We start from the raw sequence: 26,811 nt of genomic DNA, 5'->3' as shown, positions 1-26,811 counted from the left end.
CCCATTTTTTTTTTTTTTTGCTTGGGGTTAAGTAACTTGCCCAAGGTTACACGGCTAGTTTTTAGTGTGGCTGTTAAGTGTCTGAGGCCGGAACCGAACTCGGGTCCTCCCGACTCCAGGGCCAGTGCTTTACTTACTGCGCCACCTAGCCGCCCCCCAGCTATTTCCCAATGGATGGTCATCCCCTCAATTTCCAATTCTCTGCTACCCCAAAAAGAGCTGTTATAAATATTTTTGTACATGTGGGTCCTTTTCCCTTTTTTATGATCTCTTTGGGAAACAGACCTATTAGTGGTATTTCTGGGTGTACACAGTTTTATAGCGATTTGCGCATAATTCCAAAATGCTCTTCAGAATGGTTGTATCAGTTCACAACTCCACCAACAATGCATTAGTGGAAACATAAAATTTTAGAACTGCAAAGAACCTACAATTCATCTAACCAACCCCCTCATTTTACAGATGAGAAAACTGAGGCTCAGAAAAATTAAGTCTTTTCATTAAGATAGCACAAATAGCTTGAAATTCCATTCCATTCAACAAATTTTATTAAGTGCTTACTATGTGCAAGTTCATGTACATTATGTGCATTATTAGTTACTTATACTAGGGATATTTACTTAGGGATCTGCTATTGAGAGGTTGTGTGATATAGTAGCTAGAGTGCTAACCATTGAGCTAAGAAGCCCTCACTTCAAATCCCACTTCTAGCACTTACTACTTGTGTGACCCTGCATATGTCACTTAACCTTTCTGAGCCTGAGTTTCCCTATCTGTAAGTTGGGGCTGATGACCTATGTCCCCAAGTCATTGTGAAGATTCAATCAGAATTTTTTTTTTGGATACAATGATCTAAGACAATCCCAAAAGATTCACGATCCAGAGAAAGAGCTATGGAGTCTGATTGCAGATCAAAGCACATTATTTTCTCTTTTGAAATTTTTTTCTTTCTTGTGACTTTTCCCTTTTCTTCTGATTCTTATTTCACAGCATGACTAATGTAGAAATGTGTTTAATATGATTGTACATGTATAGCCTGTATTAGATTGCTTGCCATCTTGGGGAAGGGTAGGGATAAGGGAGAAAAAAATAGAACTCAAAATCTTATAAAAATAAATGTTGAAAACTATCTTTACATGTAATTGGAAAAAAATTAAAAATAGTAATTGGAGGAATTTTTTTTTGCTTTGCAAACCTTTAAGGTATGATGTAATTATCCTCTCTCACCTTGATTTCATATATAAGTTCCCCAAAGGCTGAGACTGTTTAATGTTTGTCTTTGTATCTTCAATGCTTAGAATAATGCCTAGCACACAGCAAGTGCTTAATAGATGCTTGTTGATTGAGTCTTTGTGGTTCACTGTGGGAAATGTCACTCAGAGAATTTTCTGACACCCAGATAGGTCCTGATAGGTCCCAGTGATGAATGCATTCAAAGGTTTTCTTTAAAGATAAAGATAAGCTGAAGAGTTATAGACTGGTTAATCAGCTAAGTGGAATTTCACATGGCAGTGATAAATGGTGATAATGAAGCCACAGCCCAAGAGTAAAAAGAAATTTATTCTTTGAAATGTGCTGAGCCTCCCTCATTATAACTCTCTCCTGAGCTCTCAGATCCCCTTTTCTTTTCTCTCCAATGCTTGTCTCTGTCTTCTCTCTTTGCCTTCACTCTTTGCTCTTTACCTTCTCCATCTGCCATGCTCTTACACTGGTTTCTTCCTTCCCTCCCTTCCCTCTCCATACTCACCTCTATTGCTTAAAATCAAGACCCTAAATTACATCTTCAAAGTAAATTAAAAGCATAGTCAGTAATATCTGGTATTACAGGAGAGTTGGAAGCGTCCTCCATATAGGTCATCTCCTCGTCTAGTCCTTTGATTTATGTAAGAGGTGGGGTCCTCACATGTAATGGGATACCATGGTTATGGGCCAGCTAGGTGGAGGAGTATATAGAGTGCTGGTCCTATAGTCAACAGGACATGAGTTCAAATTGGGCCTCAGATACTTAGTAGCTGTGTGACCTTGGGCAAATCATTTAAATGTGTTTGCCTCAGTTTCCTCATCTATAAAATGAGCTAGAGAAGGAAATGGCAAACCACTTCAGTTTCTTTGTCAAGAAAACCCTAAATGGGGTCATGAAGAGTCAAACACAACTGAAAGCACTCAACAAGTGGGTATGTATGAGGTATATAGTTCTAGGAGTTTTTTAATTTAAGGGAAGGCTAGGTATAAGCAATAGTACTAAAATGTCAAATAGTACCAAGTCCAATACTTCTCAGCTTATTGGCTTGGTTCCTTGTGAAGTCTCTTTCAAAGTTCAAAAAAGCAGTCTAGATTATACTCTATAATACTATACTTCTTTTTTTTTTTTTAAAGCAGTTGGGGTTAAGTAACTTGCCCAAGGTTACATGGCCAGTTATTTTGTGTGGGTGTTAAGTATCTGAAGCCGGAACTGATCCCGGGTCCTCCCGATTCCATGGCCAGCACTCTTACTCACTGTGCCACCTAGCCACCCCAGAATACTATACTTCTAAAATTTCAGAAACTCCCCTCCCCTCCATTCTCCCCTCCCCTCCTCTTTCCCCTCTCTTCTCCTCTCCCATATCAGGTAACTCCTGGTACCATACCAGGTAACTCCTATCCTGAACTGGGGAAACTCTCCTTTCCCTTTGAGTTAACATCTTCTTTCTCAATCTAGAACCATACCCTTAAAGGTTTACAAATGGTCATGTATTTTACAAAACCATGAAATAGCATAAAAACACATATAGATATTAAAGCTTGGCAGGCTATAATGTGACTTTCAAGTGGTGAGGGTTGGGGCAAGCACACTTCTTCTGTCCTCACCCAGGGAAATGAGAAGGAAAATGGTTAGACAGAAACTTTCCATGGTGGCATTTCAAGGGAGCAAGGCAAGGGGAAAAATGAGCTGTTCATTGAACTTTATACTCACCAATCACTGCAGGTCAGCTCCTTATTCCTTGGGCTCATGGTTTCTTTTCTTCTTCTTTTTTGCTTTTTGGAGGGCAATTGGGGTTAAGTGACTTGCCCAAGGTCACATGGCTAGTAAGTGTTAAGTGTCTGAGGCCAGATTTGAACTCAGGTCCTCCTGATTCCAGGGCTGGTACTCTATTCATGGTGCCACCTAGCCACCCCTATGGTTTATCTTATTATTCAAAATCAAGAACTTATATCTACAAAGTGAATTAAAAAGATAGATCACGACTATTTAGTTTTATATTAAAGCTGAAAGAGACCTCTGTATAGTTTATCTGGTCCAGTCCTTTGGTTTATGTAAAAAGTAGGGTTCCTTCATATAAAGGAGATGCTATGGGTATATATAAGGTATGTGGTTCTAGGAATCTTTTAACTTCAGGGAAGGCTAGTATAAGCAATTAAGCAAAGGGAAACACTAGGTCAATTAGCACCAAGTCCAACATCTCTCAACGTATTGGCTTGGTTCTTTGTTTCAGCTGTAGGAGGGACTAGCACACCTGTCCACTTGAACACCAGCATACCAAGTTCCCTGCTGGGCATAGACCCTGGTAGAGTCAATAAACATTTATTAAATGCCTACTGTGCTACATGGGGGAGGGACACAAATATAAAAGAAAAGTCCCTGCCCTCAAAGAGCTTATAACCTAAGGGGGGAAGACAAGTAAGTTAATTTGTCTATTATAAATAACCAAATTAACTATAAAGGACATATGAAGAAAGATGGCTCTGCATCCAAAGAAAGAAGTGATAGAGTTATGCATAGAATATATACATATATATATATATATAATCTATCTATATTTGTACATACATGTATCTATTTATATACCTATTTGTGTCTAATGATAGCCATCTCTAGATGGAGGGGGGAAGAATGTACATGATAATTTTATTGTATATTTGAAAGGAATGGCAAGTTGTGCATAGATTTGCAGTTTCCTGTGCAATCATCTTTTTTTATTTTACAATGTTATGGAAATGCTTGTTTTAGATCATAAATTACAAAGAAAAAAAAGAAAGAAAGAAAAAGAAATGGAAGTAGGTGGAAACAGTGGACAGGAAAGGCATGGCTGAGAAGTCAGTCAGAGAAGTCCCGAAGTAGGGCAGCCTGGAGACAAATGAAGAGATGTCCCAGGTGAGTGTTCTCTTTAATTGGAGGTTTGGAGTTGGTGGCCCCACTCTCCAATGAGAGAGGCAGAGGATGCTGAAGAGGTAGAGTACTAAGGCAGCTGAGGTCTTAGAGGATGATGAGGTTATCTCGATAATGATGGGAATGGTGGAGGTCAGTCTCCACCAAGAGAAGCCTCACAGTAGTGCAGCCTGGTGAGAAATGAGATGGCATGGTCACCCTTCCTCCTTCTCAGAACCTCTCCCTGGCTTTTCCCTGGAAGGAAGTTCCTTCAAAGTAAAACAAAACAAAACAACAAACAAAAATAAAATAAAAACAACAAAACAAACAACAACAAAAAACCTGGATACTTAGAGAGAGACCATATGGTAGGAGAAAAAGAGCATTGGACTTGGAATCTGGAGAGACCTGGATTCGAATCCTGTCTCTCATACTAGCTGTTGGTCTATGAGCAAATTACTAACCTAGTTTAGAGATCATATGACACACTGAGATGGGCCCTGGCTTTTGAGTCAAGGGACATGGTAAGGACATTTCTCTGTGACCTGAGCAACTCAAAATCTCTATTTCCTCTGTAATAAAGGGGCTTGGAATGGATATTCTCTAAGGTTTCTTCCAGCTTTAAATATATAATTCTTGATAATGTTTGCGTTTCCATGAAAACACTTCTACTTTGCCAAATGACTATGCTAACATACCCCATGGAAGGTGTGATCTGAGCCAAGGTATATTCAAACCAAAGTCCAGAAAAATCAAGTGTTTCTCCCAATTCTCTGCTTGCAAATGACCAATCTAGGATTCAAATTCAAGTCCTAATGATGGTATAGACTTCTGGAAATCCCTTGAACTCTTATTGAATCTTCCCACTTGATGAGGCATTTGCCTGAGGCCCTAAGCCTTTCATTATCTCTAGGCCCAAATCTGTCACTTTTTGTTTTTGCTTTTTGGAGGGCAGTTGGGGTTAAGTGACTTGCCCAAGGTCACATGGCTAGTTTTTGTGTTAAGTATCTGAGTCCAGATTTGAACTCAGGTCCTCCTGACTCCAGGGCTGGTGCTCTATTCACTGAGCCACCTAGCCACCCCTAATAAACTTTATTTTACTTCAACTGAGAGAAGACTTGAGTCGAATTCATTTGGCAGCACATGGCGTGTTGGTATTTTGGGGACTCGAACACCCCTAAACCTTAAACCTCAACACTCCAACACCAAATCCAGCACTTTCTATTATAGCACACTGTCCAATTGATTTGGTTTATATAAACTTAAGGTGTTGGTTTGAGAGACTAAGAGTTATAAAGAAAAGGAAAGAGAAAGGATAGAAATAGAAATCAGAAATCTTGTGTTCTTTCCTCATCTCCTAATTTGTATGAGTTAAGTGACCCTGTGATGGGTTACTGAATATTGTGAGGCAAACTATAGGTCTTTGTTAATTTATCTTTTATGTGGGAATTTACATAAAAATTCAGTTTCATATTAGTTGCTTAATTACTATATAAATTTTTCTATAACATCAGATATTATCTAGGGAAAGTCTGGGGTGATCTGTTTTCCTTTCCTTAAATTAACAGTGAACCATGTATAACCTATATAAAATTGCTTGCTGCCTTGGGGAGGGGGATAATGGGAAGGAGGGAGGAAAAAAATCTGCAACTCAAAATCTTTCAAAAAATGAATGTTGAAAATTGTCTTTATATGTAACTGGAAAAAATAAAATACTATTAAATTTTTAAAAATTTAAAAGTGAACTTGTGAGTTTACATTTATTGGAGAAGGAAAACAGAGAAGAATCAATACTCAAAAGCACTTAATTTTCATCCCCCTTGCCAAGGACAAGGAAACACACAAGTTTGACAGTCTGTCATTGTTCAGTTCTTCGTGCTGAGATCATGCCATGGACATTCTCCCAGCTATATGACTATGGGTAGAAGGATCAATATGTTTCACAGACAATAAAGGAAAGGAAGTTAATTTAATATAACAGGCTGCTCATGTTGGTGCCAATCAAAGGCGAGCAGAGTAGTCAAAGGTATTGATTTACAGTGTTGTCAACATCTGTTAATATACAATTATAAACATGTCAGACTCTATCCTCTTCCCTGAGAGATGCGAAAATATAGGAGGTGCCAGAGTTTTGAATGTAGCCCTGTTATAATTAGAATTTTTTTTTTTATCATGAATAGAAATGTCACTCTAAGAAAGCACTGAGGCTTGAACAGTAGCGTAAATCCCTGGCTATTGGTCATTGCCCATCTATCATGTCATTATTTAGGCCCTTAAGTACTCTGTCTGTTTCAAGTTAATTCCTCTCAAACGTCGACAAGGCAGCACATGACTGGAAGTGCTGTATCTCGGACCTTGCCTTGAATGGAAGGGTTTCAGCTTCTGCCTGCTTACTGTACTGGGATGTGCTCATTCCACCTTGTCCCTCATCTCATAAGTGCTACAGTACTATTTGTTATAGCAGTGAACCAAATTGTTTATATTTTAAGGCCCTTTTGGACTTCCACTGAACTGCTTACCTTCATTGCCTGACTAGTTTCATTTAAATCATTACTCACTTGCTGTTACTGTGGTTATAAATGAGGTCCCTTAGGTTTTAGTTAACTGAAGGGCTCTGGGTGAGAGGAGGGTTTTATAAACAACGCTCACTTTAATAGGTCTTTTTGTTCTTATTTGTGCTTTCAAGTGTCCTTGTAAGTGCCCAATAATGAGACTATCTAGTGTCTGGTAGAGTGCAGACTATCACAATATGGTCCAATTTTCTTATTATTTTGAAGGTGTATGAGGTTATCTGAGAGATTGTCTGAAAATTATTGCTAGGTGTTCCCAACAAAAACTTCAGGAAGCTTAAAGGTTTCTGGAGAGCATGTGTGAAATGAAATGGTGGGAGCAGGGAGATAAATAATTTCATTTCTACCTTCTGGGAAAATCCCAAATGCCAATAGAGCATCTAACTGCACTGACTGAGCTCTATCCCTCATTCTTTATATTCTTTATACTGTGATGTTTAAAAAGTTCAAGAGATATAATTTCTGGGTAACTAGTAATTTTATTAATAATGCTAGCATATTATTAAGAAAAGGAATAATCATTTGGCCATCTCTCTTAGACCAAAGACAAATCATGGTGGTGGGCTCACAGTTTATACTCCATAGTAACAGTGAATGATCCTAAGGGTGATGATCAACTCTGATTGGTTAACAATTAATGAGAGAAAGATTATTATAATGAGAGATGGACGCATTCTAAAGAAGGGTTCAGGGATGGGACTTTGATCAGGTCATTCATTTCCAAACCACCCCCAGAATAGGGGATCTATAGTCCCCACCCAAGTTTGAGTAGAACAGCAGTGGATTGGAGTTTCACCTTAGATTAAATTCCTGGTAAGATTGGGTGGGGTAGCAATACCTAGATTGAAGAGAATGTTAATCCTAACTACTATGTCAGTCCTGTCCTTCAGAGGATGAGTCTTGAAAAGAAGACTTTAGAAAAAGGGGAAAAATTTTGGATCTTCCCAAATCATTGGTTACTAATAATTTTTCTCAATGCTTTATGCGTAGTTTCCTGGGAGCCAACAGTAATTGTGTAAAGAGAACTTTGGCCTTCCCTGAAAAATTCTGGCACAGAATTTCTGACACTATCAAGTCCCCCTTTTTAGTGGGTGCCATCTACAGACATATACTAAGAGTTTTGTCTTAAGAGGATTTGTGTAAACCAGTGGCAATGAGTTCATGGACTAGAACCCGGTAAAGATCCATGTTTTCCTTTTCATCATTATCATTATTATTATTTTGTCTTTAGTGCTTAGACAAGTGTGGTTTCAAGTGTAGTGAATTCCCAGTGAGGAGACTCTCTACTATTAGAGATCAGCACCTGTTATGCAGTTTAAAAAGAGGGTCATCTGGGACACTGAGAAGTAAAGTGACTTGCCCAGAGTTACGAAGTCAGTAGGGATTTGAACCCAGATCTTCGTAACTCAAAGCTGACTCTCTGTCTGCTAAACCATGCTGCCTCTCCTGTGTTCCATGTTTTTAAAATATCTTTCCAAATTCTTCTACTTTATTCTTTGTAGATTAAATTGTTGTCTCCCTCATATGATTTATTTTCCAATTTGATTTGAACCATATGGGTATTTGTAGTTCTTAATCATTTTTAAAGACTGAATTTGGTCATTCAGAAGAGACAGGATGGTATGGTAAAAAAAATATTGGATTTGGTATCAGAGAACTCAGGTTCCTATCTAAACTTTGCTGTTTACTTACTTTTTCTGTGACTTTGGACTGACTAGCCTTCACATGGTTATCAATCAACCAACAACCGAATACCCTGAAAGTTAGAATGGATCATACAGAAAATAATGACAATAATAAAATAAGAAATATCAGAACAAATTTTTTAAAAATAAAAAAGGAAGCAAATCTAATAAATGTTATTTTTTAAATGACTTGGAAACACATCATGAAGAAATAATTTAAGAATTGTTGGACTATAGTGATGTGGGGTTAAGGGGTCAGGGAGTCCAGGAATCCCAATAACCAGAGTGCCTGCAAAGCAGTCTGGAATGAATTCACAGACTCAAGCATTCTCTGAATCAAGGTGGCAAAGATTTATTGTTATGCTATATAGCGGGCAAGAATTCTTAGGGAACCTGCAACCTTAAAGGGGTATAGTTAAAGTTTTTATAGGATATTCTATAGTAAAACCTGTGCCAAATATGCTAAGTAGGTGAGTCAGGGCAGGATTAGGGAGGAGTTAAGGAGTGGTCAATGCTTAAAAAAACATGTACTTTTCATTTCTTCTGTACAGGAATATTGCTCACAATTCACTGGGAAATATCCCAAGGGGGTGCTGCATGGAGGTGTGGTTGTAGGTTTGAAATGTCACTAAGTCAGCTAGAAGTTAGGGCTGACCAAGCTGCCACCCATCAATGTCGCGTTTGACAAGATGGATGTTGGGAGTATATGTCTATCCCAAGCTGACGACAGATTCAGGATGTAATATAATGAGCTAGGGAGTATACATATGATAGATATGACCCAGGACACAGCTGCTTCACTCAGTACACAGTTGGGCAGCTGGCTACCGTGCCAAGAAGAGAGGTAAGTATTTTGCTAGAGTATGCTACTCTATAGCTAGAGAGAAACTGCCTGAGACAGTTTTGAGGCTAGGGAGAAATGTGATTTTACAAAGTGGGGTTCAAGCACAAGCACCCCATCAACAGGAAAAGTTGTGATCAGAAAAAATCTTTTAGGAAATGATAAATGAAATTTCAGGAAACTTAGAACTGGAAAGTAAATTGAAAATAGAAAAAGTCCACCAGTCACCTCCAGAAAGAACCTTCAAAATGAAAATTCTCAGGAATATCATAGTAAAAATCTAGGGCTTCTGTGTAACTACACATATGCACACATACGTACATGCACAATATATACCTATATACATAGGTGTGGATGTATGTATGTGTGTGTATGCATGTATGCTGTAAGCAGCCAAGAAAAGTTAAAATACTATGGGCCTACAATAAAATTTTCACTAGTCTTAGCACCCGCCAACACTAAGGGAAGAGAGCTTAGAACAGGATATTCCAAAAAGTAAAAGATGAAAGTTTACAACTACGGATAACCTGACAAAACCAAGGATAAAATGAATTTTTAAAAAAGAGGACATAGAACTATTCCTGATGAAAAGATAATAACCATATAGACATTTGGAAATGGAAATGCAAGAGCCAAGATAAACATTGAAAGGAAAACATATCTAACTGAAAGAGAATATGTGGAATGAATTATTTATATGTTAATAGGGGAATGAGAAACAAAAGTCTTCTCATAACCCAATTTTTTTTTTTTTTGGCTTTTTGGAGGGTGGGAGGTAGGGCACCTGGGGTTAAGTGACTTGCCCAAGGTCACACGGCTAGTAAGTGTTAAGTGTCTGAGGCCAGATTTGAATGCAGGTCCTCCTGACACAGAGTCAGTGCTCTATTCACTAAGCCATCTAGCCACTCCTACCCTAGTATTTTTTTTGGAGGGCAATTGGGGTTAAGTGACTTGCCCAAGGTCACATGGATAGTTTTTGTGTCAAGTGTCTGAGGCCAGATTTGAACTCAGGTCCTCCTGACTCCAGGGCCGGTGCTCTATTCACTGAGCCACCTAGCTGCCCCCTACCTTAGTATTTTTAATGGTCATAGAAAAAAGTTATGATAGAGAATATATGGATGATTTTGTTCTGTTTTAATAGTTTTAGGAGATAACAAAAATAGAACAAGAGAGTATATTGGCCAAGAAAGGAGAAAGAAAAGGAGGAAAATCATTATTACATAATAAAGTTATATAAGGTTAGTATATAGCCACAGAAGAAGGTATGAGAGGCACAGGAATTTCATGAACCTCAATATCACCTGCATCAAACAAAGGAAGTTAGGATACAATTACTTATGTCATTCACAGCACACACACACATACCATACGCACACACACACACACACACACACACACAACACACACCCTTAGTTTAGGGATACATTAAACTTCAAGGGAAGTTGAAGGAGACAGTAATGAGGGAGGGGAATAGAAGGTCTAAGAGGGAGGCCAGGATAGGTAGGGGAAAAGTCATTTGCAAACAATCGCAAATGCTGGAAGGAGGGACATAAAGGGAAAATAAAAAGGAAAGAAAGAATAAAAGGCTGAAATCAAGGGTAAAGAGAAGAATTGAAAGAGAAAACAGGCTACTTTACTTATGAGATCACAAGTGTCAGACAAATTCCCTCCTATCTATTTATTTGTAAAGAAGGATGTGGTAGTAATGAGAGGGAGAACTACAGGAAGACAGAAGGGAAGGAAATCCACAATTAATAATCATAACTATGAGTGTGATGGGATGAACTCATCCAGAAAATGGAAAAAAAGATAGCAGAATGGATCAGAGCATAGAATCTGGCAATATGTAGCTTACAACAAACATATTTGAAGCACAAAAATTCACATAGAGATAAAATAAGGGACTGAAGTAAAATTGTTATGCTTCATTTGAATTCAAAAAAGGGTAGCAATCATGATTTCAGATAAGGTTACTGTAAATTAAATAAGTTAAAAAGATAAGCAAGGAAATTACACTATTCTCAAAGACATTATGGATAACATTTCAATACCCAGGCTTGATATACATTTAATAATATAGTATCTAATTATTTAAAAGAAAAGTTAATCAAATTGGAGGGAGAAATATATGCTAAAACTATAATAGTGTAAGACTTTAATGTGCCCCTTTGAAACCAAGACAAATTTAACCAAAAGATTAAACAAGAAAGAAGGACCTGAAGAAAATTTCAGAAAAATCTGAGATACTAGATCTTTGATGTTTACTAAATGGGAATAGAAAGAAATTGATATATATCTCAGCTGTATATTGTACCTTTACTAAAAACTGACCATGTATTAGGGCATAGGAGCCTCACCATAAATGAAGGGCAAAAATATTGAAAACATAATTTCACAATGCAATAAAATTATACTCAATAAAGGACCCTTAAGAATTTTAAAGTAATTAGAACCTAAAGAACATGATTAAAAAGAATTGGTGGGTCAAAATAAAAATTATAGAAATAATAGAAAATTTCATCAAAGAATATGAAGGGGGGTGGCTAGGTGACACAGTGAGTAGAGTGCCAGCCCTGGAGTCAGGAGGACCTGAGTTCAAATCTGACCTCAGACACTTAACACAAAAACTAGCCATGTGACCTTGGGCAAGTCACTTAACCCCAATTTCCCTCCAAAAACAAAAAAGGAAGGGGTCAGATTTCCAATAATCTTTGCAGTGAGTAAAGTGCCGGCCCCAGGGTTAGGAGGACCTGAGTTTGGTTCCGGCCTCAGACACTTAACATCTACACAAAAAAACTAGCTGTGTAAACTTGGGCAAGTTACTTAACCCCAATTGCCCTCCAAAAGGCAAAAAAAAAAAAAAAAGAACATAACACTTTCATAAACAGAAAAGGGGAAGAACAAATAAATGAATTAAACATACGATTTTTAAGAACTTGAAAAAATCAAAAATCCTCAACTAAATAACAAAATAAAAATTCAGAAAAAAATTAAAAAGAAATTAATACAGTTTAAAGCCAAAAGACAATTAAATTGATAAATAAAACTAGAAGCAGTTTTTTGGGGAAAACTAATAAAGAAGCTAAACTAATTTTCAAAAAAAGAGAGCCAAATCAGTTGTTCATATCAAAAATGGAAAAGGAGAACTAATAACAATTTTAAAAAGAAATAAAGGAAATTATTAGAAAATACATAAAAACTAGACAACAAAAATGAATACTTAAAAAATGTAAAATATCAGGATTAACAAAAGAAGAAATAGATTATTTGAAATTATTCAATATCTGAAAAAGAAGTTGTACAAGCAAAAATGAAATCCCAAAGAAAAAATCTCTAGAAGTAAATGGATTCACAAGTGAATTCTGTCAAACATCCAAAGTTAAATTCTAATATTCCATTATAATAATAAGAAAAGAAGGCATCCTTTCAATCTCTTTCTGTGATACAATCTCTTTCTGTGGGCTTTATATAGCAAAGCCAGGAAGAGATAAGAGGAAAAAATATAGACCAATATCCATAATGAATATCGATATAAAATTTTAAAATAAAATAGTAAGAATTCTGGAACAAAATATTAGAAAGATTACACAATATAAATAAGCTGGATTTATACCAGGAAGGTAGGTTCAACATAAGACAACAAATGTAGCCATGTTAATAGTATAAATGGAAAAAAACCATTAAGATTTCATCAGTAGATGTTCAACAAACTTTTGATAAATTCCAACACTTATTTATGTTCAAAACTTGAAATCATAGGGATAAGTAGACCTTTACTTGAATAAACAATAATAATAATAATAAATAGTGCTTCTCCAATCCCAAGAGTAGATATTACATGTAGTGGAAATAAAATTAGTGGCCTTTCCAATAACATCAGGAGTAAAACAAGGATACCCATCATCAACAAAATGTACTGTTAGATGCTATGTATAATAAGAAGACAAGAAAAGGAAATTGAAAAAACAAGTCTAGTAAATAAAATTATAACTTTTCACAGATAATTCAATGGTGTTCTTAGAGAACCCAAGAGAGTTAACTGAAATTAATTTAAATAAACAATGACTTCATTAAAATTTAAGGATTTAAAATAAATCATCAAACAAAACAAACTCAGAAAGAAAAGCTAGAAAGAGAAATTCCATTAAAAATAACTCGAGAAGCTAAAATACTTGGGAGAATATCTTCCAAGATTCACTCAGGGACTGTGTAAATCTAACCACAAGTCATCCTTTGCAGAAATAAAAATCTAAATAATGTTTGAGAAATATTAACTGCTCATGGAGAGATCAGGCCACATAATAAAAATGACAATACTACTCAAATTAATTATTCAGCGCTGTACCAATCAAACTCCTGAAAGAATATTTTATAGTTAGAAGAAATAATAATGAAATGCATATGGAAGAACAAAAAGTCAAGAACCACAAGGATAATAATGAAAATATAGGAATGAAGGTGATCTATCCATATCAGATATCAAACTATACTACAAAGTAGGAATCATTAAAATCATTTGGTACTGATTTTTTTTTAAAAAGAGATTTAACACTTAAACAGATTAGGCATACAACATACTGAACTAAACAAACACAGTATTATAGTGTTGGATAAACCCAAAGACTCCAACTATTTCACTACTTGATAAAAATTGCTGGGAAAAAAATTTAAATACCAGTCTGGTAGAAATTAAGTTTAGATCAATACCTTATGTTATATATAAGTTCCAAATGACCTAGCAATAAAAGGTAACATCATAATCACATTAAAGTAGTAAGGAAGGAATTACCTTTGGGATCTCTGAACTGGAGAAGAGTTCATGACTGAACAAGTAATAGAATGATAAAATATAAATGTACAAATTTTTATTACATCCTATTTTAAAAAAATATTGCACAAACATAATTTAATTTAGTAAAAATTAAAAAGGAAATGGGTAACTGGAGAAAAAAGTCTTTATAACACATTTCTCTGATAAAAAGCTCACTTCTAAGGAATTGATTCCAATTTATAACACTGAGTCATTTCCCAATAGATAAATGGTTAAAGGACATGAATAATAAGTTTTCAAAAGAAGAAATTCAAGCTATCAATAATCATATGAAATATTACTTGAAATCACCAATCATTAGAGAAATGCAAATTAAAATAACTTTCGTATTTTCCCTCCTGTCAGACTGATAAAGCTGACAAAAGAGAAAAATGACAAATTTTGGAGGGGCAGTGAGTAGACAGATACCCTAGTACAGTGTTTGTAGATGAGATATGAATTTGATCTGGTCACTGTGGAAAGCAATTTAGAATTATTCCCAGAGAGATACCAAATTGTGCATATTCTTTGACCCAGTTATAAGACTAATAGGCCTATACCCAAAGAGATCAAGGAAGGAAGATAGAAGGGCAGCTAGGTGGTGCAGTGAGTAGAGCACTGGCCCTTGAGTCAGGAGGACCTGAGTTCAAATCTGGCCTCAGACACTTAACACTTCCTAGCCGTGTGTGATAGTAATGGCATTTAAAGATTCCCCTGTATTGGCTTGGTTTTTCAAACTGATTGTGTTAAAACCCAGAGTTTGTTAATCCCACCTGTGGGATGGACTTGTTGATGTGAAAAGAGAGACAAGAACTGGGAGGAGCTGGTGACGTAGATTTGGAGAGACAAGAGAGAGGCAGAAGAACTTTTTGGAAGCAGCACCTCGTGGAGGCAGAGAGAGACTGATAGAATTGCTGGGGGCCACTTTGAATTGCCCTGGACTTTTGAGACCTGCCCCCTGAGCTGCCAAGGACTGAGGAGACATGGCTGTTTTGCTGGTACTTTGTCTGTTTTGATGTTGTTTTGCCAGATTTGTCCACTGGTGAAAGACAGTCCTTTTGTTGAAGAAGTCCTGGAACCTGGCTGTTGGCTAAGAGCTCCTGAGACTGTCCTGCAGACAAAGAGTGAATACTGTCCACTGGTGAAGGACAGTGCTGTTGTTGCAGGGGTCTGGAGACTGTCCTGCAGACTGAGTGAATACTGTCCACTGGTGAAGGACAGTGCTGTTGTTGCAGGGGTCTGGGAACCTTTCTGTTGGTTCAGAAGCCCTGAAGAAGGATTTTCTTGTTGTATGTTTACAGAAATCCTGGGAGAGGGTTTTGCTAATGTTTTCAGGGGTTTTAGGACTGTTCTACAGACAGAGGATGAATTAATGAAGGGACTGGCAATGTATCTTGTGGCCTTGCTAAACCTTGTCTCCCCAGGAACTAAGATGGCTGAGAACTTGCCTCTTGTCAAGATGAAGAAAAGACCTCCATTTGGGTATTAAGTGCTGTGCTTAAACTTGATGTAACTCTGGGGTAGATTCAATTGTGATCCAGGGGTGGGGGACTTTTAACTTTTTTGTGTTCTATGGTTGAAGGAATGAATGTACTTTACTTAGATTGGAAACTAATCTCCATTTGAGAAGAGGGGCTTTGTGGTGGACTAAATGAAGGTACAGCCTAGGGGTGGAGTAGTATTTAGAACAGGGACTTTGTAATTGATTGAATGATTGGAAGGTCCTGGGGTGGGGTAGTACTTGGAGATTATTTAATCATCCTTAGTAAATGCTGTATTTTGAATGATGTCATGTTTTGACCTTCTCTGTTCTTACTTTGTCACTGAATAAAATGGAGAGCACCTATGCTGGTATTTTGAACCTTGGGAAGTTGCCTTTCCTTGGCATTATATTACACCGTGTGACCTTGGGCAAGTCACTTAACCCCAATTGCCCTGCCTTTCCCCTTCCAAGAAGGAAAAAAAAAAGGAAGGAAGATAGAGATCTACATGTTTTATTTTTACTTATTACAATTCTTTTCATGGTAGCCAGAAATTGAGAATGACTAGACAAATCATGCTATGCAAACATAATGGGATATTATTGTGCTGTGAGGAATGGTGAAATAGACAATTTCAGAAGAAACTGGGAAGACTTCTATGAACTGATACAGAGTGCTATGAACCTAACAAGAAGTATAATTTGTACTATAATATTATATAATATATAATTGTAATTATAATACCTAATATATCATTTGTACCATCATATTATGGAGAAAAACAACTTCAGAAGACTTTAAAACTTTGATTCAACATTATGATAAACCATAACTCTAAAAAGAATGAAGATATGAATCACCTCCTGGTAAAGAAGCAAGGAATTTAAAGTGTGTAAAGAAGCATACTTTTTTTTGGATGTGATTAATATGAGAATTTGGTTTTTTTTTTAATGTAGATAAATGTTGAAAATTTTATTTTTCAGATTGCTTTAAAAAATATTTACTTAGCAGCGGTAGCTTAATTTAAAAAAATCTGTTACTTGGAAAAGAAGAAAAAATATTTTGATCAATAGTAATATAGTTAGAAATTTGATCTACTTTTTTTCTATGTTTAATATAAAGTAGCATGATACAACAGAAAGAGCATTAAACTGTTAAGAGGCCTAGGTTTTTGTCCCACCTTCTCCATTTCCTTTCTAACCCTGGACCAATTACTTTACTCCTTTGAATTTCAATCTCCTTATCTGCAAAATAAACATTATGCCACTTGCCATACTTACCTCACCCACAAAGTGCTATTTAAAAAAAGCTATTATTATACCTTCTCATATGGTTGTTTTTGACAACAACAAAAATAGTAGCAGTTTTTAATCATGCCTTACAGTTTTTGATTATAAACCCAAGACTTGGTCAGTGCTAGATCCCCATATATAAATACTTATTATTAATTAACTATTAATCAGCAAACACTTGTTTGCCAGGCACTGTGTTGGGTTCCTGGAATACAAATACAAAAGTGAACCAGGGGCAGCTAGATGGTGCAGTGAATAGAACACTGGCCCTGAAGTCAGGAGGACCTGAATTCAAATTCATCCTCAGACACTTAACTAGCTGTGTGACCTTGGGCAAGTCACTTAATCCCAATTGCCCTGACTTCCCCCTCCAAAAAAAATTTTTTTTTAAAGTGAAATGGTTCTTGCCCTCAAGGAGCATACATTCTTTTAGGAGTGTTTAGCATATTCACAGATGAGTAAATAAAGGATATTTGTACATGAGGAAACCTTTACTAAAGTCCTCGTCATAAATGAAGGTGAGCCTAAATCCTCAAAGGCCATACTAATGGATCTTAGATTTTGATGAGTTTTACTTAAGTGACAAGTCTTTGAGTGATATCTATCCTTTTTTTAAGAACACACATTCACACATATATACACATATACATACATCCATATATGTGTGTATCTACATAGACATACATATATATGTGTGTGTATGTGTATATGTATTTTGTTTAACAACTAGCCCAGCTAAGTCTGGAGAGACTCATCTCTAGTTGTCTGCCCTGCAGCAACTCACAACAAAATGTAACCCCACTGAAGTTAAAAGACCTGAATTTGACTCTGATCTGGGGGCATGATCTGGAGGAGGAACCAGCAAAGGAGACAGAGAGGGAGCCCTCAGACAGGTAGGAGGAGAACCAGGAGAGAGGGTGTCCTGAAAACCTAGAGAGAAGAGAATCAAGGAGGAGAGATTCATCCACAGTGTTAATGGCCGCAGAGACACCAAGAAGAATGAGGTAAGTCAATATTTATGGAGAGTGACTTGAAGAGCCACCACATTTGGATTCTAATCACCAGTTCCAGATGTGCTTATAAAGAAAGTTAGAGGTGGCAGCAGCGGCGTGCAGACGCAGGCCGGGAAGGCGCGGCGGCAACAACGGTGCGGCGGCCTGCGCGGGAAGGCATGGCGGTGGCTGCGCGGCTGCGTGGCGGTCGCAGGCTGGGTAGGCGCGGTGGAGGACGCAGGCCAGGAAGGGGCCTGATCAACTCTGAAGGCAAGTCTTCCCACCAACCACAAGGTCCACTACCAGGCCTATCACAAAAGGGCTGAGACTGGAAAGAGCAAGCCCCTTTCAGGACCTCCAAAGACGAGGATGACAGAGTGAACCCCACTTGCTCCAAACCCCCCCTCTGACCCTGAAAATATAGTAACTATTGTCCAGGGCAAAACCCTCTACAGTAAAGGCTTGGGATCCTAGAGGAAGGGCGTGGTTAGGACCCTGCCTCAAAATGGGTAGAAAGCAGACTACAAAGACAAAGACTCTAGAGTCCTATTATCCTCAGAGGGAGGAACCAACCTCAGAGGGAGACAATGTGGACTCCACACCCACAGCTGAAACTTCAACAGGACATGGATCCCAAGCACAGAAGGCTCTCCTAGGTGAGATCAAAAGGAACTTTGAAAGCAAAATGAGAGAGATAGAAGAGAAAATGAATAATTCTCTCAAAACAAAAATAGCAGAATTCGAAAAGCATTATAATGAGGAAAACATCTCTCTAAAAAGAAAAGTGTATGATATGGAAAAGGAGCTTCAAAAATTAACCAAGGAAAATGATTTGCTAAAAACCAGAATTAAACAAATGGAAACAAATAACTCTATGAGGAACCAAGAAGTAGCCAAGCAAAACAACAAAAATGAAAAATTAGAAAAAGAGGTAAAATACCTCAAAGAAAAAATAACTGACCTGGAAAACAGATCCAGGAGAGATAATCTGAGAATCATAGGCCTACCAGAAAATTATGATGAAAAAATGAGCCTGGACAACATTCTCCAAGAGCTCGTTAAGGAAAACTGCCCTGACATACTAGAACCTGAGGGGAAAATAGAAATCGACAGAATCCACCGGACACCTGCTGTAAGAGACCCCAAACTGAAAAATCCTAGAAATGTTGTGGCCAAACTCCAGAACTACCAGATAAAAGAGAAAATACTTCAAGCGGCCAGAAACAAACAATTCAGATATCGAGAGTCCACAGTGAGGATTGCACAGGATTTGTCAGCCTTCACACTGAAAGATCGGAGGCAGTGGAATACAATTTTCAGGAAGGCAAAACAGCTTGGATTACAACCAAGGATCACATACCCAGCGAGACTGAGCATATTCTTCCAGGCAAAGAGATGGTCATTCAATGATATAACAGAGTTCCAGACCTTCTTGATAAAAAAGCCAGAACTTAATGGAAAATTCAACCTCCAATTACGAGAAGCAACAGTGACTTAGAAAGGTAAACAAGGAGAACACACATCATTTTAGAGGGAAAGAGGGGAGGGAGAGGAGCTTTGCATGAGATCTGTTCCTGTCATTCTTGATGCGAAGAAAAAATAGCATACCTCATTAAGTATAACAATATCCTACAGGTAGTAGGAGGGGGAAAGAGTTTCAAAAGGGGGGTGGGAGTGGTTTGTAGAGAGGGAAGTAGTAAGGGGAAAAGGGGAGGAAAAAGGAGGGGGGCCGAAAAGGGAACACTGAGGGAGGCGGTGGTCAAAAGGAAAACTATTAAGGGGGGGAAGGGAGAAGGGAGGAAAAATATGAACATTAACAGGGGCAGGAATAGGATAAGGGGAAAGAAACAGATAACAATCCTAACTGTAAATGTGATTGGAATGAACTTTCCTATAAAACGGAGATGGATAGCAGAATGGATTAGAAATCATAATCCTACAATATGCTGTTTACAAGAAACACATCTGAAACAGAGGGATACACACAAGGTAAAGGTAAAAGGTTGGAGTAAAATATATCATGCCTCAGCTAAAGTAAAAAAAGCAGGGGTAGCAATCCTTATCTCAGATAAAGCAAATGTAAAAATTGACCTAATTAAAAGAGATAAGGAAGGAAACTATATCCTGTTAAAAGGCACCATCGAGAATGAAGCAATATCACTACTTAACATATGTGCACCAAGTGGTGTAGCTTCCAAATTCCTAGAGGTGAAGCTAAAGGAATTAGAGGAAGAAATAGATAGGAAAACTATACTAGTGGGAGACCTTAATCCCCCCCTCTCTGAACTTGATAAATCCAACCTCAAAATAAACAAGAAAGAAGTTAAGGAGGTGAACAGGATTTTAGAGAGGATAGGTATGATAGATCTCTGGAGAAAACTGAATGGGGATAAAAAGGAATATATTTTCTTCTCAGTGGTTCATGGCATATACTCAAAAATTGACCATGTTCTAGGGCATAAAAACCTCACAATTCTATGCAGTAAGGCAGAAATATTAAATGCATCATTCTCAGATCATGATGCAATAAAAATTATATGCAATAAAGGGCCAGGGAAAGACAGACTAAAAACTAACTGGAAATTAAACCATTTAATCCTAAAGAATGAGTGGGTCAAACAAGAAATTATAGAAACAATCAGTAATTTCATTCAAGAGAATGATAATAATGAGACAACATACCAAAATCTGTGGGATGCATTAAAGGCAGTTCTTAGGGGAAGTTTTATATCCCTGAGTGCATACATGATTAAATTAGAGAAAAGGGAGGTCAATGAATTGGGCATGCAATTGAAAACCCTAGAAAAAGAACAAATTCAAAATCCCCAATTAAATACTAAATTAGAAATATTGAAAACCAAAGGAGAAATGAATAAAATTGAAATTAAGAAAACTATTGAACTAATAAATAAGACCAAGAGCTGGTTTTATGAAAAAAACCAACAAAATTGATAGACCCTTAGTCAATATGATAAAAAAAAAAAGAAAGAAGAAAACCAAATTATGAGTATCAAAAATGAAAAGGGTGAATCTACCTCCAATGAAGAGGAAATAAAAACAATAATTAGGAATTATTTTTCCCAATTGTATGCACATAAATTTGACAATCTTAGGGAAATGGATGAGTATTTAGAAACATACAAGTTGCCCAGATTAACTGAAGAGGAAGTAAATTACTTAAATAATCCCATCTCAGAAAAAGAAATTGAACAAGCCATCAGTCACCTCCCTAGGAAAAAATTTCCAGGGCCAGATGGATTCACTAGTGAATTCTATCAAACATTTAAAGAACAATTGATTCCAATACTCTACAAATTATTTGGGAAAATTAGTGAAGAAGGAGTCTTACCAAATTCTTTTTATGACACAAATATGGTACTGATACCTAAATCAGGAAGAGATAAAACAGAGAAAGAAAATTATAGACCAATCTCCCTCATGAATATTGATGCAAAAATTCTAAATAAAATACTAGCTGAAAGACTACAGCAACTTATCTCAAGAATAATATACTTTGATCAGGTAGGATTTATTCCAGGAATGCAAGGATGGTTTAATATTAGGAAAACCATCAGTATAATTGATAATATCAACAATACAACTAGCAGAAACCACATGATAGTCTCAATAGATGCAGAAAAGGCTTTTGACAAAATACAACATCCATTCCTATTAAAAACATTAGAAAGTATAGGAATAAATGGAGCCTTCCTTAAAATAATAGGTAGCATCTATTTAAAGCCATTAGCAAGTATTATATGTAATGGGGAGAAGCTGGAAGCATTTCCAATAAGATCAGGGGTGAAACAAGGGTGTCCACTATCACCCCTCTTATTCAATCTGGTACTAGAAATGTTAGCAGTAGCAATTAGAGAAGAAAAAGAAATCCAAGGAATCAAGTTCAGCAAAGAAGAGACCAAGCTATCACTCTTCGCAGATGATATGATGATATACTTAGAGAATCCTAGAGAATCAAGTAAAAAACTGCTTGAGACAATAAACAAATTTGGCAAAGTTGCAGGATATAAAATAAACCCACATAAATCCTTGGCATTCCTATATATTTCCAATGAAATTCAACAGCAAGAAGTAGAAAGAGAAATCCCATTTAAAGTTACTGTAGACATTATAAAATATTTGGGAATCTACCTGCCAAAACAAACCCAGGACCTGTATGATCATAACTACAAAACACTTTTCACACAAATAAAGTCAGATCTAACTAATTGGAAAAATATCAATTGCTCATGGCTGGGTCGAGCTAATATAATAAAAATGACAATTTTACCTAAATTAAATTATATATTTAGTGCCATACCAATTAATTTACCAAAAAATTACTTTATAGAGTTAGAAAAAATATTAACAAAATTCATCTGGAAGAATAAATGGTCCAGAATATCAAGGGAATTATTGAAAAAAAAATGCTAGGGAAGGTGGACTAGCTTTGCCAGATTTCAATCTGTACTATAAAGCAGCAGTCATCAAAACTACCTGGTACTGGCTTAGAAATAGAGAAGTGGATCAATGGAATAGATTAGGCACACAAGATTCAGAAGTCAACGACTACAGTAATATATTGTTTGATAAACCCCCAGACCCTGGTTTTTGGGATAAGAACTCACTGTTTGACAAAAACTGCTGGGAAAACTGGAATATAGTATGGCAGAAACTGGACATAGACCATTATCTAACACCATATACCAAAATCAAGTCTAAATGGGTTCATGATCTAGGTATAAAGGTTGATACTGTAAGCAGTCTGCTAAAACAAGGAATAGTTTACCTATCAGACTTGTGGAGAGGGAATGACTTTATGACGAAACAGGAATTAGACAACATTATAAAATGTAAAATGGATAATTTTGACTACATAGAATTGAAAAGTTTCTGTACAAATAAAGCCAATGTAACCAAGATTAAGAGGGAGGTGGGAAATTGGGAAAGAATCTTTACAACCTATGTCTCTGACAAAGGACTCATCTCTAAAATATACAGAGAATTGAGTAAAATTTATAAGAATACAAGTCATTCCCCAATTGATAAATGGTCAAAGGATATGAACAGGCAGTTTTTGGAGAAAGAAATTAAAGCTATCTATAAGCACATGAAGAAATGCTCTAATTCACTATTGATTAGAGAAATGCAAATCAAAACAACTCTGAGGTACCACATCTCACCAGTCAGATTGGCTAAGATGACAAAACAGGAAAATGACAAATGCTAGAGAGGATGTGGGCAAACTGGAACACTAATGCATTGTTGGTGAAGTTGTGAACTGATCCAGCCTTTCTGGAGAGCAATCTGGAATTATGGCCAAAGGGCTATTAATACTTTCATACCCTTTGATCCACCAATACCACTCCTAGGGTTATATCCCAAAGAGATCATAGAAATGGGAGAAAGACCCATATGTAGAAAAATCTTTATAGCAGCTCTTTTTGTTGTGGCAAAGAATTGGAAATTAAGGGGGTGCCCATCAATTGGGGAATGGCTGAAGAAGTTGTGGTATATTCATGTTATGGAATACTATTATGCTATAAGAAATGAGGAGCAGGCAGTCTTCATATTTACCTGGAGAGGCTTAAAAGAACTGATGCTGAGTGAGAAGAGTAGAACCAGGAGGAATTTGTACACAATTACAGACACAACGTATGTGTGATGACCAACTTTGATAGACTGGACTCTTCTCAACAATACAGGGATATAAGTCATTCCCAAAAGACGCATGATGGAGAGAAAAACGTGCATCCAGAGAAAGAACTAGAAAGAACTAAATTTATATCCAAGTGGAAGCAAAATACCTGATCTTTTTCGTTCTCTTATTTGATTTTATGTCCTCTTTACCATTTTTCATTCCAGCTGGTACAATCCATCCTTATAACCTGACCATTGTATAATGTGAAAGTATTTATAGATCCTATACTTGATAATAAGCCGCCATGGGAGGGGGAGGGGAGGGAGGGGGACAAAATGTGAAATTCAAGGAATTGTGGAATTGAATCCTGTAAACTAAAAGGAAACAAACAAATTAATAAATTAAAGTTAAAAAAAAAAAGACCTGAATTCAAATTTATCCCTCCTGTTCTGTAGGCAGACATAGTTCATTTCATTAGGGCATGTAGCCAGAAAATTTTAAGGTTTCTCTGCTTTTTGGAGAGGGAAGGCAGGGCAATTGGGGTTAAGTGACTTGCCCAAGGTCACATGGCTAGTAACTGTTAAGTGTCTGAGTCCAGATTTGAACTTGGGTCCTTCTGACTCCAGGGCCGGTTCTCTATTCACTTCGCCCCCTAAACTGCCCCAGTTTTTATTTTTTTTTAAGGTGAAACTTTATTGGATACTGATTCAATAAGGATGTCGTTATTCATCAAAATAAAAAAAAAACACCTAAAACTTAGCTGAACTTAACTTTTAAATGATCGACTCAGTTTTACTTAAAACAAATGAAATGAAAAATGGCAATATTAGGGGTACATTAGATATATTGACACACTGTATGCATTTGTTAATCTCTGTGACTTTGTGAAGCCACTTGTTCTCTGTGGTCCTCAGTTTCCTTATCTGTAAAATCAGAAGGTTGACTATTGATGGCTTCTGAGATCTTTTCCAGCTCTAGGTCTATGATCCTATTACTTAACTATGATGAAATCATGGTTCCTTGAAGTATATTATGAGAGATATTTTTAAATAAAAAAATTAGGTAATGATTTGTATATGTTTCCATGTCATTACCCCATTCAGTTCCATATAGCTGAAATTACCTTTCGTATTATATGATAATTAACATTAATGCTTAGATAGCATAAATGTTTTCTTAGACCTCAACATTTTCCAAAGGAAGTCTGTTCTACCCAAATTTCTTTTACCATTTTCAATTCAATGTGATTGAAAATTCTGCTGCATTCTCAGGCCCTCTTCTTTACTCTTTCAGACTTAATCTGTACTCACAGAGCTACCAAGATTTTTTTTTTAAAGAGATATATATGGGGGGGGGGGTGTAAAAAGGAGGAGAATCAAGATTTTTTTTTGTTTGTTTCAGAAAATTACTTACCCAGTGGTTTCTATTGGAATGAGTTTTTCTTTCCTCCTATCAGTCTTATGCTGGCCAACTGTACCTGGTGCAGATGTATTGCATTACTTAGCTCAGAGTTTTCCCTTCACAGTTCACTTTCTACTTTTATGTACAAGTATTAAATTGCTTCCTCAAAACTCATCTACATCTCCAAAACACATTTAGCGGAGGTCAAAAGTACGGAAGAACAGTGATGAAGCAGATCATTATGTGTAAGAAGCATAACCTTGATAAATAAGTTAGGCCTACATGGGATTGAATGACCCTAGACCATCTGACTGCTCTGTGCCTCAGTTTCCCTTTTTGGAAAATAGAAATGGTAATATATTTGTACTTTCTCCTGCAAAAGTTTCTTGTAGAAAAAAGACCTGCTATAAATCTTAAAGTGCTATATAAATGTAAATAATTATGCAAGTTCCACAGGAAACAGTAAGCAATCATAGCAGCAAATCAAAACAATCCTGAATTCACAGTCTAAATTCACTTTCTAAAATTTGTTGGTGTGGGGAAGTATAAGTTTTAAACTGTGAGGTCCTACTTTTTTTTTGGTAACATCTCCAATTTAAAGGTTTGGAGTTAGCGGCCTCTCTTACTCTACAAATAATTCTTCCTTTTGTGCACAAATCAGGCCTTACTTGTTTTCCCTTTTCATCTTTGGGCCAAATTGAAGGCAGCATTATCAAAGTGAAAATCTCTTTTAAAAATAAAATAAAACACAAAGTGAAATCTATTTGAAAATTGTGCCCACTTCATTTTGTTCTGTGTACCATTGAACTTATTTTTAGAGAATTTCTTCAATCTGGTCATTTTCACAGATATTTTTGTCAGTGCATCCTGTTCTCTGTCACCTACCAATCTGGTTGCCATGGTATAACAATGAATTTTTTTTTCAAACAAAAATAAGCCTTCAACAACAATGTACTTCCATTAAAAGATGTCACACAGATACGTATACTCACTTACATTATCTTCTATTAAATATGAATTGACCACATCCTAGTGCCAGCTTGTTTTCTTCTTAGAGCTATTAGAACTGGACATGTCCTTGGGAAGGTCAAAGTTTTTAATGAAAAAGAGGTCCTGGAGAACTGATGAGGCAATTTTATGGCATGGCAGCTTATAGTTTTTAATTCATATTAAAGGAATATTTAACATGCCATAACAAACCTCTTGTTTTTCCAAGCATTACCAGAATGTTTGGAGATCCAAATTGATAAGCGATGATCCCATTTTAGAGACAGGTAAAAGAGGGGAGAAAGAGAATCCAAGTTATTAACCCAGGGGCCCACAAGAGCTCACTGGAAGAATCATGATGCAGTGTAAGATTTGTATTTTTCCTCTTTTAGTTTCCCTAGGTCTCTCTCTAGGATCACAGGACTAAGAAAGAACTTCAGAAGGCCTAGGGATGAAATCCATCAAATACACAAAAACTGTCACCTGATAGCAAAGAGTGATGCCAAGAACACAAAGAAGTATTTAGGGTTTGACACCATCTGTCAAAAAGTGAAGACAAATCCCCATGATTGTGGATCCATCAATGGAAAGGACCTTGGAGACCAACCACTCCCTGAACTTTACAGATCTGAGGACTGAGGCCAGAGGAGATTAATTCACATGTACAAGAGTGGGGGGAAGTGCTAGCTTAGGAGTCAGTGTCAGCCCGGCTAATTACTATCTGTGTGACCTGGAACAAGTTTTTGGTCTCAGTTTTTCCATCTGTAAAATGAGGGATTTGGGTTAGTCCTTCAATTGCTGAATCTATGATTTTAAATGGTTGAACTAGGCAGGGAAGGGGAGGTATGGAAACTCATTCCATCTCTCTCTGTTCTCTAGATTTCTTTGACACTTGGAGTCAGGATTACTTAACTTAGCATTTAATTACTCTTATTGTTTAATGTGTGTTACTAATTAGCAGGGAAGGCAAGATCAAGCTTCTTATGGA

Source organism: Petaurus breviceps, unplaced genomic scaffold (genome assembly GCF_028583685.1).
Source record: "Petaurus breviceps papuanus isolate PSGF00001 unplaced genomic scaffold, PetGlider_PUasm1.0 90625, whole genome shotgun sequence".
Classification (NCBI taxonomy): domain Eukaryota; kingdom Metazoa; phylum Chordata; class Mammalia; order Diprotodontia; family Petauridae; genus Petaurus; species Petaurus breviceps.
This window is presented reverse-complemented; position numbering follows the sequence as displayed.